Source organism: Triticum urartu, chromosome 1 (genome assembly GCF_003073215.2).
Source record: "Triticum urartu cultivar G1812 chromosome 1, Tu2.1, whole genome shotgun sequence".
NCBI lineage: Eukaryota > Viridiplantae > Streptophyta > Magnoliopsida > Poales > Poaceae > Triticum > Triticum urartu.
Genome location: NC_053022.1, coordinates 302,006,852 through 302,020,226, shown reverse-complemented (window position 1 = coordinate 302,020,226; position 13,375 = coordinate 302,006,852).

Sequence of the window (13,375 nt, the reverse complement as noted above, 5' to 3'; positions counted from 1 at the left end):
AGGTCTCATGTTTAAAACTTGATGTACTATAGAAGAGGTAGAGGTAGATGTAGATGTAGATGTAGATGTAGTGCAGACGTAGATGCAGATGTAGATGTACATGTTGAGATGTAGAGATAATTGAGACTCACCAATAGTCACCAACATAGGCCGAGTATGTGCATGAATCACCCACAAAAAAGGAGTATGTGCACGAAGAGAAAAATTGCACGCATGGACGCGCGTACTCTGTGCCTCATTCCCTAACACACGCGCGCGGGTACACGGTGGAGCTCATTTTTGGATGAAGATGCAGTTCACGTGATAATTTGACGCGTTTGGTAGTTTTTCACTTAGTGGAGGGTCAGGAACCACGCGTGGATGAATCAAAGTTCGACCATGACGCGGTGGCGTGTTTGTTTTTAAATTTTTTTTCTTCAATGGAATGTATGCCATTTTTTTTTCTTGAATGGCACATGAATCGTGCACATACTCAATGACGAAGCACGGGATGGGATGGTAGCCATGGACATGGTCGGCCCTTTTTGGAGACTACTACACTGGTACTTTGATGTACATTTAAAAAAACTACTACTTTGATGTGTCATGTCAACTCGCAGAACGATGAGAAGCTTGCTTACTACGCCCTCTACATAGCCCACACTTTGTATGGCTAGTTATAGTGGGAGTAACTTAGCGCACTCCAAATTTTTTTTGCTTATGTGGCAAGTAGTTAATGAGAAGTGGTAACATAATATGTTACTACTGTAACATAGCGTTTCCAAAGACAAGATGAGTCTACAAGCTAATAAATGAAGCCATCTATAACATTACTACTATGTTACTTTCCATTATACTGGGAGTATGCATGAAACTAGTGAGTATGGGAGCACATGATATTTCCCCGTCTGGACCAATGCCAAGTTGGCTTCTCACCTTCTTGGCCCACCAAAACCCCCTCCCCCCTCCCGCGCGCGCTTCCCACCCGCCGCGAGTTGAGCCCGCCGCTCCACATTGATGGCAAGTCAGGGCGACGCGACCTCTCACTACTTCCTCCATTGAAGCGGCACGCCGACCAAGGGCATCGTCTGATGCACGCCCGACATTTCAGACTACACAGTGGAGAGTAACTTTAGAGAAAGTACTACAATTAGGTGACATAAGCAGGCTATAAGGATTTAAATATACTATATGTGCTTAGTTGAAGGAGAGAGAAGAGGAGAGAGAAGAGAAGCGTGCTGTAAACTTGTAGCTGGTTGTAGCATGAGCTCCAACATACTTCGTGAGCCAAAAGGTGGGGCCATTATTAATGATATAGTATTATACTAAAGGGACTAACTATTGTACTAGCGGGCTATTAGGTTGGCTCTAGATGATGTGTCAACTTCATATAGCCGGATGTTGGCTATACTATTAACCATGCTCTAAGTGTGGTGTGAGTGGGACTAAAGTTTAGTCCCATACTGCTAGGTGAGTGTGAGTTGCACCACTTTATAATGTGATCTATTCTAGCATTTACATGAGCATGATAATAGGAAACCTACACGTGCGCTCTTTGGGAATGAGCCTGTCCAAAGACAAAAGCTATGCACGTGGTCTATATTTTTGTTGGTCGGAAAATTTATTAAGTCATTAATTAATAATTAACGAATGCCTTAATTACTCAGCCATTTCTGATTCTTTTGGATAGTGGGCCTATTATTGACTTGGACGTGGGATTTGGGCCAAAGGCCTGCTATTATACTTAGTCTTACTCGCACGACCGACCTGACAGGCTCTACCCTAGCCGTTGTTGTATCATATGGTTTCGCACCGTTCCAGATCATAGCGCCGCCACGTAGTTCTTCTCCATCCCTCCTTCCGGCGTGCACCGTGAGAAGGGATAGTAGTCCTCCGAACCTCGCCTTTCGTGATCCTGTACGGGAGAGGGGCGATCAGGTTTTTGGGGAGCACACTCATGCGACTGCTGCCAGCGACGACTTCCCAATGACAGCCTTCTTCCTCGACCTCGGTAACCTCTTCATCAATGACAAGAGTGACAACATCAACCACGGCGGTTCTGCTCCCGCTGTACAGTATGTGATTCTATCCTCCTAGTTTAGTCTGCATCATTACTTTGATCTTTCCAATTGTCGTCATGATCTATTTACTGTTGATTCAGATTAAATCTCATAGTAAATTGCTCATATATTCAACAATCCAATCCAAAAACCTGACTATAGGCAATTTACTCCGAGTGGTTTTGCTGCGCTTTTGAAGCCGCTTACCTTTAAGGGGGTGCAATATAAAGGGCCATTTGCATTTCTGTCCCTAACTCGAAACACCTAATCAGATATACCCCTAATTTGAAAGCCTGCTCAAATTTACCCCTCCGCGGTTAGGTGCCCTTATAGAAATGACCTTCTGCACCGTTACCGTCCGGTGAAACAGCCTTGACCGTCCTGAAAAAAATAGCAAAAAAATCTAAAATTTTGTGAGATCGAAGATACTCATGTGCCCAAGGTGTGTGCAAATTTTCGTGCTATTTGGACATTCCAGGAGCTCGTGGCGAGGAAAAACAGTTAATCTGCACGCTTGTGAACCATAAGTTTGAAATAAAATAGCAAGAAAATTTAAAAAAAAATATTAAATTTTTTGGCATCAGAGTGGCATGGGTGCACAAGGTGAAGGAAATATGCCCTAGAGGCAATAATAAAGTTATTAATTAATTCCTTATATCATGATAAAGGTTTATTATTAATGCTAGAATTGTATTAACCGGAAATACATGTGTGAATACATAGACAAACAGAGTGTCACTAGTATGCCTCTACTTGACTAGCTCGTTGATCAAAGATGGTTATGTTTCCTAACCATAATGTGTGAATACATAGACAAACAGAGTGTCACTAGTATGCCTCTACTTGACTAGCTCGTTGATCAAAAATGGTTATGTTTCCTAACCATAGACATGAGTTGTCATTTGATTAACAGGATCACATCATTAGGAGAATGATGTGATTGACTTGACCCATTCCGTTAGCATAGCACTTGATCGTTTAGTTTGTTGCTATTGCTTTCTTCATGACTTATACATGTTCCTATGACTATGAGATTATGCAACTCCCGTTTACCGAAGGAACACTTTGTGTGCTACCAAACGTCACGACGTAACTGGGTGATTATAAAGGTGCTCTACAGGTGTCTCCGAAGGTACTTGTTGGGTTGGCGTATTTCGAGATTAGGATTTGTCACTCCGATTGTCGGAGAGGTATCTCTGGGCCCACTCGGTAATGCACATCACTATAAGCCTTGAAAGCATTGCAACTAATGAGTTAGTTGCAGGATGATGTGTTACGGAACGAGTAAAGAGACTTGCCGGTAACGAGATTGAACTAGGTATTGAGATACCAACGATCGAATATCGGGCAAGTAACATACCGATGGCAAAGGGAACAACGTATGTTGTTATGCGGTTTGACCGATAAAGATCTTCGTAGAATATGTGGGAGCCAATAAGAGCATCCAGGTTCCACTATTGGTTATTGACCGGAGACGTGTCTCGGTCATGTCTACATTGTTCTCGAACCCGTAGGGTCCGCACGCTTAAGGTTTCGATGACAGTTATATTATGAGTTTATGAGTTTTGATGTACCGAAGGAGTTTGGAGTCCCGGATGAGAACGGGGACATGACGAGGAGTCTCGAAATGGTCGAGACGTAAAGATCGATATATTGGATGACTATATTCGGACATCGGAAAGGTTCCGAGTGATTCGGGTATTTTTTTCGGAGTACCGGAGAGTTACGGGAATTCGCCGGGGAGTATATGAGCCTTATTGGGCCATTCGGGAATAGAGGAGAGAGGCCAAACGGAAGGAGGTGCGCACCCCCCCCCCCTCTGGTCCGAATTGGACAAGGGGTGCAGCCCCCTTTTCCTTGTTCCTCTCCCCCTCTTTCCTTCTCTCCTACTCCAACAAGGGGAGGAGTCCTACTCCTGGTGGGAGTAGGACTCCCCCCTTGGTGCGCCCTCCTCCTAGGCCGGCCGCCTCCCCCCTTGCTCCTTTATATACGGGGGCAAGGAGCACCCCAGAGACACAACAATTGATCATCGATCTCTTAGCCGTGTGCGGTGCCCCCCTCCACCATAATCCTCGATAATATTGTAGCGGTGCTTAGGCGAAGCCCTGCGACGGTAGAACATCAAGATCGTCACCACGCCATCGTGCTGACGGAACTCTTCCCCGACATTCTGCTGGATCGGAGTCCAGGGATCGTCATCGAGGTGAACGTGTGCTAGAACTCAGAGGTGCCATAGTTTCAGTGCTTGATCGGTCGGGCCGTGAAGACGTACGACTACATCAACCGCATTGTTATAACGCTTCCGCTTTCGGTCTAAGAGGGTACATGGACAACACTCTCCCCTCTCGTTGCTATGCATCACCATGATCTTGCATGTGCATAGGAAATTTTTGAAATTACTACGTTCCCAAACAGTGGCATCCGAGCCTAGGTTTTATGCGTTGATGTTGTGCACGAGTAGAACATAAGTGAGTTGTGGGCGATATAAGTCATACTGCTTACGAGCATGTCATACTTTGGTTCGGCGGTATTGTTGGATGAAGCGGCCCGGACCGACATTTGCGTACGCTTACGCGAGACTGGTTCTACCGACGTGCTTTGCACACAGGTGGCTGGCGGGTGTCAGTTTCTCCAACTTTAGTTGAACCGAGTGTGGCTACACCCGGTCCTTGCGAAGGTTAAAACAGCACCAACTTGACAAACTATCGTTGTGGTTTTGATGCGTAGGTAAGAACGGTTCTTGCTCAGCCCGTAGCAGCCACGTAAAACTTGCAACAACAAAGTAGAGGACGTCTAACTTGTTTTTGCAGGGCATGTTGTGATGTGATATGGTCAAGACGTGATGAGATATAAGTTGTTGTATGAGATGATCATGTTTTGTTGAAGTTATCGGCAACCGGCAAAAGCCTTATGGTTATCTCTCTATTGCATAAGATGCAAGCGCCAAATAATTGCTTTACTTTATCGCTATGCGATAGCAATAGTTGCAAGAGCAATTGTTGGTGAGACAACCATGTGACGACACATTGATATAGATCAAGATGATGGAGATCATGGTGTCATGCCGGTGACGATGGAGATCATGACGATGCTTTGGAGATGGAGATCAAAGGCACAAGATGATGATGGCCACATCATGTCACATATTATGATTGCATGTGATGTTTATCTTTTATACATCTTATTTTGCTTAGTTCGGCGGTAGCTTTATAAGATAATCTCTCACTAAATTATCAAGGTATAAGTGTTCTCCCTAAGTATGCACCGTTGCGAAAGTTCTTCGTGCTGAGACACCACGTGATGATCGGGTGTGATAGACTCTACGTTCAAATACAACGGGTGCAAAACAGTTGCACACGCGGAATACTCAGGTTAAACTTGACGAGCCTAGCATATAACAGATATGGCCTCGGAACACGGAGACCGAAAGGTCGAGCGTGAATCACATAGTAGATATGATCAACATAGTGATGTTCACCATTGAAACTACTCCATCTCACGTGATGATCGGACATGGTTTAGTTGATAGGATCATGTGATCACTTAGAAGATTAGAGGGATGTCTGTCTAAGTGGGAGTTCTTAAGTAATATGATTAATTGAACTTTAATTCATCATGGACTTAGTCCTGGTAGTATTAGCATATCTATGTTGTAGATCGATAGCTCGCGTTTAGCTCCCCTGTTTAATTTTTGATATGTTCCTAGAGAAAACTAAGTTGAAAAATATTAGTAGCAATGATGCGGATTGGATCCGTGATCTGAGGTTTATCCTCATTGCTGCACATAAGAATTATGTCCTTGATGCACCGCTAGGTGACAAACCTATTGCAGGAGCAGATGCAGATGTTATGAACGTTTGGCTAGCTCAATATGATGACTACTCAATAGTTTAGTGCACCATGCTTAAACGGCTTAGAATCGGGACTTCAAAGACGTTTTGAACGTCATGGACCATATGAGATGTTCCAGGAGTTGAAGTTAATATTTCAAGCAAATACCCGAGTTGAGAGATATGAAGTCTCCAACAAGTTCTATAGCTAAAAGATGGAGGAGAATAGCTCACTCAGTGAGCATGTGCTTAGATTGTCTGGGTACTACAATCGCTTGAATCAAGTGGGAGTTAATCTTCCAGATAAAGTAGTGATTGACAGAATTCTCTAGTCACCATCACCAAGTTAGCAGAACTTTGTGATGAACTATGATATGCAAGGGATAACAGAAATGATTCCTGAGCTTTTCATGATGATGAAATCGATGAAGGTAGAAATCAAGAAAGAGCATCAAGTGTTGATGATTAACAAGACCACTAGTTTCAAGAAAAGGGCAAAGGGAAAGAAAGGGAACTTCAAGAAGAACGGCAAGCAAGTTGCTGCTCAAGTGAAGAAGCCCAAGTCAGGTCCTAAGCCTGAGACTAAGTGCTTCTACTGCAAAGGGACTGGTCACTGGAAGCGGAACTGCCCCAAGTATTTGGAGGATAAGAAGGATGGCAAAGTGAACAAAGGTATATTTGATATACAGATTATTGATGTGTATTTTACTAGTGTTCATAGCAACCCCTCGGTATTTGATACTGGTTCAGTTGCTAAGAGTAATAACTCGAAACGGGAGTTGCAGAATGAACAGAGACTAGTTAAGGGTGAAGTGACGATGTGTGTTGGAAGTGGTTCCAAGATTGATATGATCATCATCGCACACTCCCTATACTTTCAGGATTAGTGTTGAACCTAAATAAGTGTTATTTGGTGTTTGCGTTGAGCATGAATATGATTTGATCATGTTTATTGCAATACGGTTATTCATTTAAGTAAGAGAATAAATTGTTGTTCTGTTTACATGAATAAAACCTTCTATGGTCATACACCCAATGAAAATGGTTCATTAGATCTCGATCGTAGTGATACACATATTCATAATATTGAAACCAAAAGATGCAAAGTTAATAATGATAGTGCAACTATTTGTGGCACTGCCATTTAGGTCATATTGGTGTAAAGCGCATGAAGAAACTCCATGCTGATGAACTTTTCGAATCACTTGATTATGAATCAGTTGATGCTTGCGAACCATGCCTCATGGGCAAGATGACTGAGACTCCGTTCTCCGGAACAATGCAGCAAGCAACAGATTTGTTGGAAATCATGCATACTGATGTATGTGGTCCGATGAATATTGAAGCTCGCGGCAGGTATCATTATTTTCTGATCTTCACAGATGATTTGAGAAGATATGAGTATATCTACTTGATGAAACACAAGTCTGAAACATTTGAAAAGTTCAAAGAATTTCAGAGTGAAGTGGAGAATCATCGTAACAAAATAAAAGTTTCTATGATATGATCGCAGAAGTAAAATATTTGAGTTACGAGTTTGGCCTTCAGTTAAAACAATGTGAAATAGTTTCACTACTCACGCCACCTGGAACACCACAGTGTAATGGTGTGTCCGAACATCGTAACCATACTTTATTAGATATGGTGCGATCTATGACGTCTCTTACTAATTTACCGCTATCGTTTTGGGGTTATGCATTAGAGACAGCTACATTCACGTTAAATAGGGCACCATCTAAATCCGTGGAGATGACACCGTATGAACTATGGTTTGGCGAGAAACCTAAGCTGTCGTTTCTTAAAGTTTGGGACTGCGATGCTTATGTGAAAAAGTTTCAACATGATAAGCTCGAACCCAAATCGGAGAAGTAAATCTTCATAGGATACCCAAAAGAAACTGTTGGGTACACCTTCTATCATAGATCTGAAGGCAACTTATTCGTTGCTGAGAATGGATCCTTTCTAGATAAGGAGTTTCTCTCGAAAGAAGTGAGTGGGAGGAAAGTAGAACTTGATGAGGTAACTGTACCTGCTCCCTTATTGGAAAGTAGTTCATCACAGAAATCTATTCCAGTGACTACTACACCAATTAGTGGGGAAGCTAATGATGATGATCATGTAACTTCAGATCAAGTTACTACCGAACTTCGTAGGTAAACCAAAGTGAAATCCGCACCAGAGTGGTACGGTAATCCTGTTCTGGAGGTCATGTTACTTGACCATGACGAGCCTACGAACTATTAGGAAGCGATGATGAGCCCAGATTCCGCGAAATGGCTTGAGGCCATGATATCTGAGATGAGATCCATGTATGAGAACAAAGTATGGACTTTGATTGACTTGCCCATTGATCGGCGAGCCATTGAGATTAAATGGATCTTCAAGAGGAAGACGGACGCTGATAGTAGTGTTACTATCTACAATGCTAGAATTGTCGCAAAAAGGTTTTCGACAATTTCAAGGTGTTGACTACGATGAGAGTTTCTCACTCGTATCTATGCTTAAGTCTGTCTGAATCATGTTAGCAATTGCCGCATTTTATGAAATATGGAAAATGGATAAACAAAACTGCATTCCTTAATGGATTTATTAAAGAAGAGTTGTATATGATGCAACCAGAAGGTTTTGTCAATCCTAAAGGTACGAACAAAATATGCAAGCTCCAGCGATCCATCTATGGACTGGTGCAAACATCTCGGAGTTGGAATATACGCTTTGATAAGTTGATCAAAGCATATAGTTTTATACAGACTTGCGGTGAAGCCTGTATTTACAAGAAAGTGAGAGGGAGCACTACAGCATTTCTGATAAGTATATGTGAATGACATATTGTTGATTGGAGATAATGTAGAATTATTCTGCAAAGCATAAAGGAATGTTTGAAAGGAGTTTTTCAAAGAAAGACCTCGGTGAAGCTGCTTACCTATTGAGCATCAAGATCTATAGAGATAGATCAAGACGCTTGATAAGTTTTTCAATGAGTACATACCTTGACAAGATTTTGAAGTAGTTCAAAATGGAACAGGCAAAGAAGGAGTTCTTGCCTGTGTTACAAGGTCTGAAGTTGAGTAAGACTCAAAACCCGACCACGGCAGAAGATAGAGAGAGAATGAAAGTCATTCCCTATGCCTCAGCCATAGGTTCTATAAAGTATGTCATGCTGTGTACCAGACCTATTGTATACCCTGCCCTGATTTTGGCAAAGGAGTACAATAGTGATCTAGGAGTAGATCACTAGACATTGGTCAAAATTATCCTTAGTGGAATAAAGATATGTTTCTAGATTATGGAAGTGACAAAAGGTTCGTCGTAAAGGGTTACGTCGATGCAAATTTTGACACTGATCCAGATGACTCTACATCTCAATCTGGATACATATTGAAAGTGGGAGCAATTAGCTAGAATAGCTCCGTGCAGAGCATTGTTGACATAGAAATTTGCAAAATACTTACGGATCTGAATGTGGCAGACCCGTTGACTAAACTTCTCTCACAAGCAAAACATGATCACACCTTAGTACTCTTTGGGTGTTAATCACATAGCGATGTGAACTAGATTATTGACTCAGGTAAACCCTTTGGATGTTGGTCACATGTCGATGTGAACTATGTGTGTTAATCACATGGTGATGTGAACTATTAGTATTAAATCACATGGCGATGTGAACTAGATTATTGACTCTAGTGCAAGTGGGAGACTGAAGGAAATATGCCCTAGAAGTAATAATAAAGTTATTATTTATTTCCTTATATCATGATAAATGTTTATTATTCATGCTAGAATTGTGTTAACCGGAAACATAATACATGTGTGAATACATAGACAAACAGAGTGTCACTAGTATGCCTCTACATGACTAGCTCGTTGATCAAAGATGGTTATGTTTCCTAACCATAGACATGAGTTGTCATTTGATTAACGTGATCACATCATTAGGAGAATGATGTGATTGACTTGACCCATTCCATTAGCATAGCACTTGATCGTTTAGTTTATTGCTATTGCTGTCTTCATGACTTATACATGTTCCTATGACTATGAGATTATGCAACTCCCGTTTACCAAAGGAACACTTTGTGTGCTACCAAACGTCACAACATAACTGGGTGATTATAAAGGTCCTCTACAGGTGTCTCCGAAGGTACTTGTTGGGTTGGCGTATTTCGAGATTAGGATTTGTCACTCCGATTGTCGGAGAGGTATCTCTGGGCCCACTCGGTAATGCACATCACTATAAGCCTTGCAAGCATTGCAACTAATGAGTTAGTTGCGGTATGATGTGTTACGGAACGAGTAAAGAGACTTGCCGGTAAGGAGATTGAACTAGGTATTGAGATACCAACGATCGAATCTTGGGCAAGTAACATACCGATGGCAAAGGGAACAACGTATGTTGTTATGCAGTTTGACCGACAAAGATCTTCGTAGAATATGTGGGAGAAAATACGAGCATCCAGGTTCTGCTATTGGTTATTGACCGGAGACGTGTCTCGGTCATGTCTACATTGTTCTCGAACCCGTAGGGTCCGCACGCTTAAGGTTTCGATGACAGTTATATTATGAGTTTATGAGTTTTGATGTACCGAAGGAGTTCGGGGTCCCGGATGAGATCGGGGACATGACGAGGAGTCTCGAAATGGTCGAGACATAAAGATCGATATATTGGACAACTATATTCAGACATCGGAAAGGTTCCGAGTGATTCGGGTATTTTTTTGGAGTACCGGAGAGTTACGGGAATTCGCCGGGGAGTATATGGGCCTTATTGGGCCATACGGGAATAGAGGAGAGAGGCCAAAAGGAAGGAGGCGCACCCCCCCCCCCCCCCTCTAGTCCGAATTGGACAAGGGGTGCAGCCCCTTTTCCTTGTTCCTCTCCCCCTCTTTCCTTCTTTCCTACTCCCACAAGGGAAGGAGGAGTCCTACTCCCGGTGGGAGTAGGACTCCCCCCTTGGTGCGCCCTCCTCCTAGGTCGGCCGCCTCCCCCCTTGCTCCTTTATATAAAGGGGCAGGGGGCACCCCAGAGACACAACAATTGATCATTGATCTCTTAGCCGTGTGCAGTGCCCCCCTCCACCATAATCCTCGATAATATTGTAGTGGTGCTTAGGCGAAGCCCTGCGACGGTAGAACATCAAGATCGTCACCACGACGTCGTGCTGACGGAACTCTTCCCCGACATTCTGTTGGATCGGAGTCCGGGGATCGTCATCGAGCTGAACGTGTGCTAGAACTCGGAGTCGCCGTAGTTTCGGTGCTTGATCGGTCGGGCCGTGAAGACGTACGACTACATCAACCGCGTTGTTATAACGCTTCCGCTTTCGGTCTACGAGGGTACGTGGACAACACTCTCCCCTCTCGTTGCTATGCATCACCATGATCTTGCATGTGCGTAGGAAATTTTTGAAATTACTACGTTCCCAAACACAAGGTGCTTACAAGTTTTTGTGATCAAATGACATGCGAGGAGCTCTAGCAAGAAAAAACAAAATAGTCATTTTCCTAAGTTTTTTTCCGAGCCAAATTTTGTTTTTTTTCTCCACAAGCCCCTCCAATGTCCAAACACAACAAAAATTTGCACGCATCTTGCAGACCCAAGCCTCTTTAATGCCAAAAAAATTCATATTTTTTTGAATTTTCTTGCTATTTTCTGAATTTACTGTTCACAGGCTTACATATTTATTGTTTTTCCTCTGACACGAGCTCCTGGAATGTACAAATAGGACGAAACTTTGCACGCACGTTGCGAACCTGAGTATCTTTGATCCCACAATTTTTTAGATTTTTTAGAATTTTTTTGCTATTGTTTCAGGACGGTTAAAGCCCTTTGACCTGCTTTGACCGGACGGTAACGACACAGAAGGGTATTTCTGTAAGTGCACCTAACGGCGGAGGGGCAAATTTGAGCAGGCTTTGAAATTAGGGGTAAATCTAAGAGTGGGCGCAAATTAGGGACATAGATGTAAATGTCCCCAATATAAAAGGTGGCGCACAAGAGCAGTATATTGGTTTCAGATCATGTACTGCTATGACGCCACTAAGGGTAAGCCTGAGGGCAATCTTAAACCTACATAGCAGGAAGCTTTTGAGAACATGGATACCCTCTTCAAAGCTGCCCTGCTGAGTGTTCTTGACGATTCCATTGTGGATTCATATATCTCGTTTGATAGCGGCAAAGACATGTGGGCTGCGCTCGAGGCCGCGTTTGGGGCCTCGGGCGCTGGCAACGAGTTGTACGTCATGGAGCAATTCTGTGACTACAAGATGACTAATGAGTGCTCTGTTGTTCAGCAAACTCATGAGATACAGTCACTCGCTAAGGAACTTGAGTAGTAAGTGTGTGCTGCCGGACAAATTTGTTGCTGGGACGATCATTGCCAAGCTTCCACCTTCGTGGAACAATTTTGCTACTTCTCTGGAAAAAAAGAGATATGAGTTTTCCGTTTCGGATCTCATTAGCACTCTTGATTCTGAAGAGAAGGCGAGAGCAACAGACACACGTGCTCAGGTCACTGAGGGAGCTTCTAGTGCCCACATGGTACACGAGAAGAACTTCTAGCCCAACCAGCCCCAAAACAACAAGAACAAATCTGAGGGGAAAGGCAAGTTTGATGCAAAGAACAAGCCGATACATTCTACCAACTTCAAGAAGAATTCTCATAACGGGAAGGGACACAAACCTCAATTTTGGTAGCACCGCACAAAATTATATGGCTGCATCTACCTGCTGTCAGCTAACCTCATGGTGCTCCAGGTATTCCTACATTCGTAACTAGGTACAATGACCACCGCAAGATGAAATAAGCTTATTTGTACATTGACTTGTTGATTGTAGTGCGGAACGATCCTGTCATGTGTGGAGGAGCAAACAAGCAGTGCAGTTGAAGGTGAAAATCAACTAAGGACTTATGAAATTATATATAATCTTCCTCAGGCGGGTCAGTATCCCCTTTGTCCAGATGATCGTGTTTTGTCATGCCGAGCTATTGATATGTGCTACTGTTTTGCAACACCGTTTAAGTATAGCTATTGTTTTCCTATCTTTTCATATTCAAGACAATGAAGATGATTTCAGGGGAACTACACAATATGGACTGATGTTGAGTCATCCCTATTGCCTCATGTGTTTGCTGCAAATGTGTTAGCATCAATTGCAAGATGAGGTAGCTAGCTAGCTGTGGGATTGCCAACATGCTCAAAGTGATCGCAACATTGAGAAGAAACTAGCATACCCAGGAAATTAATGCGTGCGTAGGGAGGCCCTTTGCTCAGAGAAGCATCGACCGATTTTCTTTATTTCCACACCTTCTCATAGCTTTGTATTGGTTATAGTATGGTGAATCATTGAGATGCATAAACATGCTAAACTTTTGTTCTTCTGAATGTTAATATGCATGCCGTATCTTCCGAAGCTTAGTTTAATGTGACTGTTGACTAGCTTGTGAACCTTCACAATCTAATAAGTATATTGTAGGCATGTTATTTGACACCTCACTTTGCCGCGCTA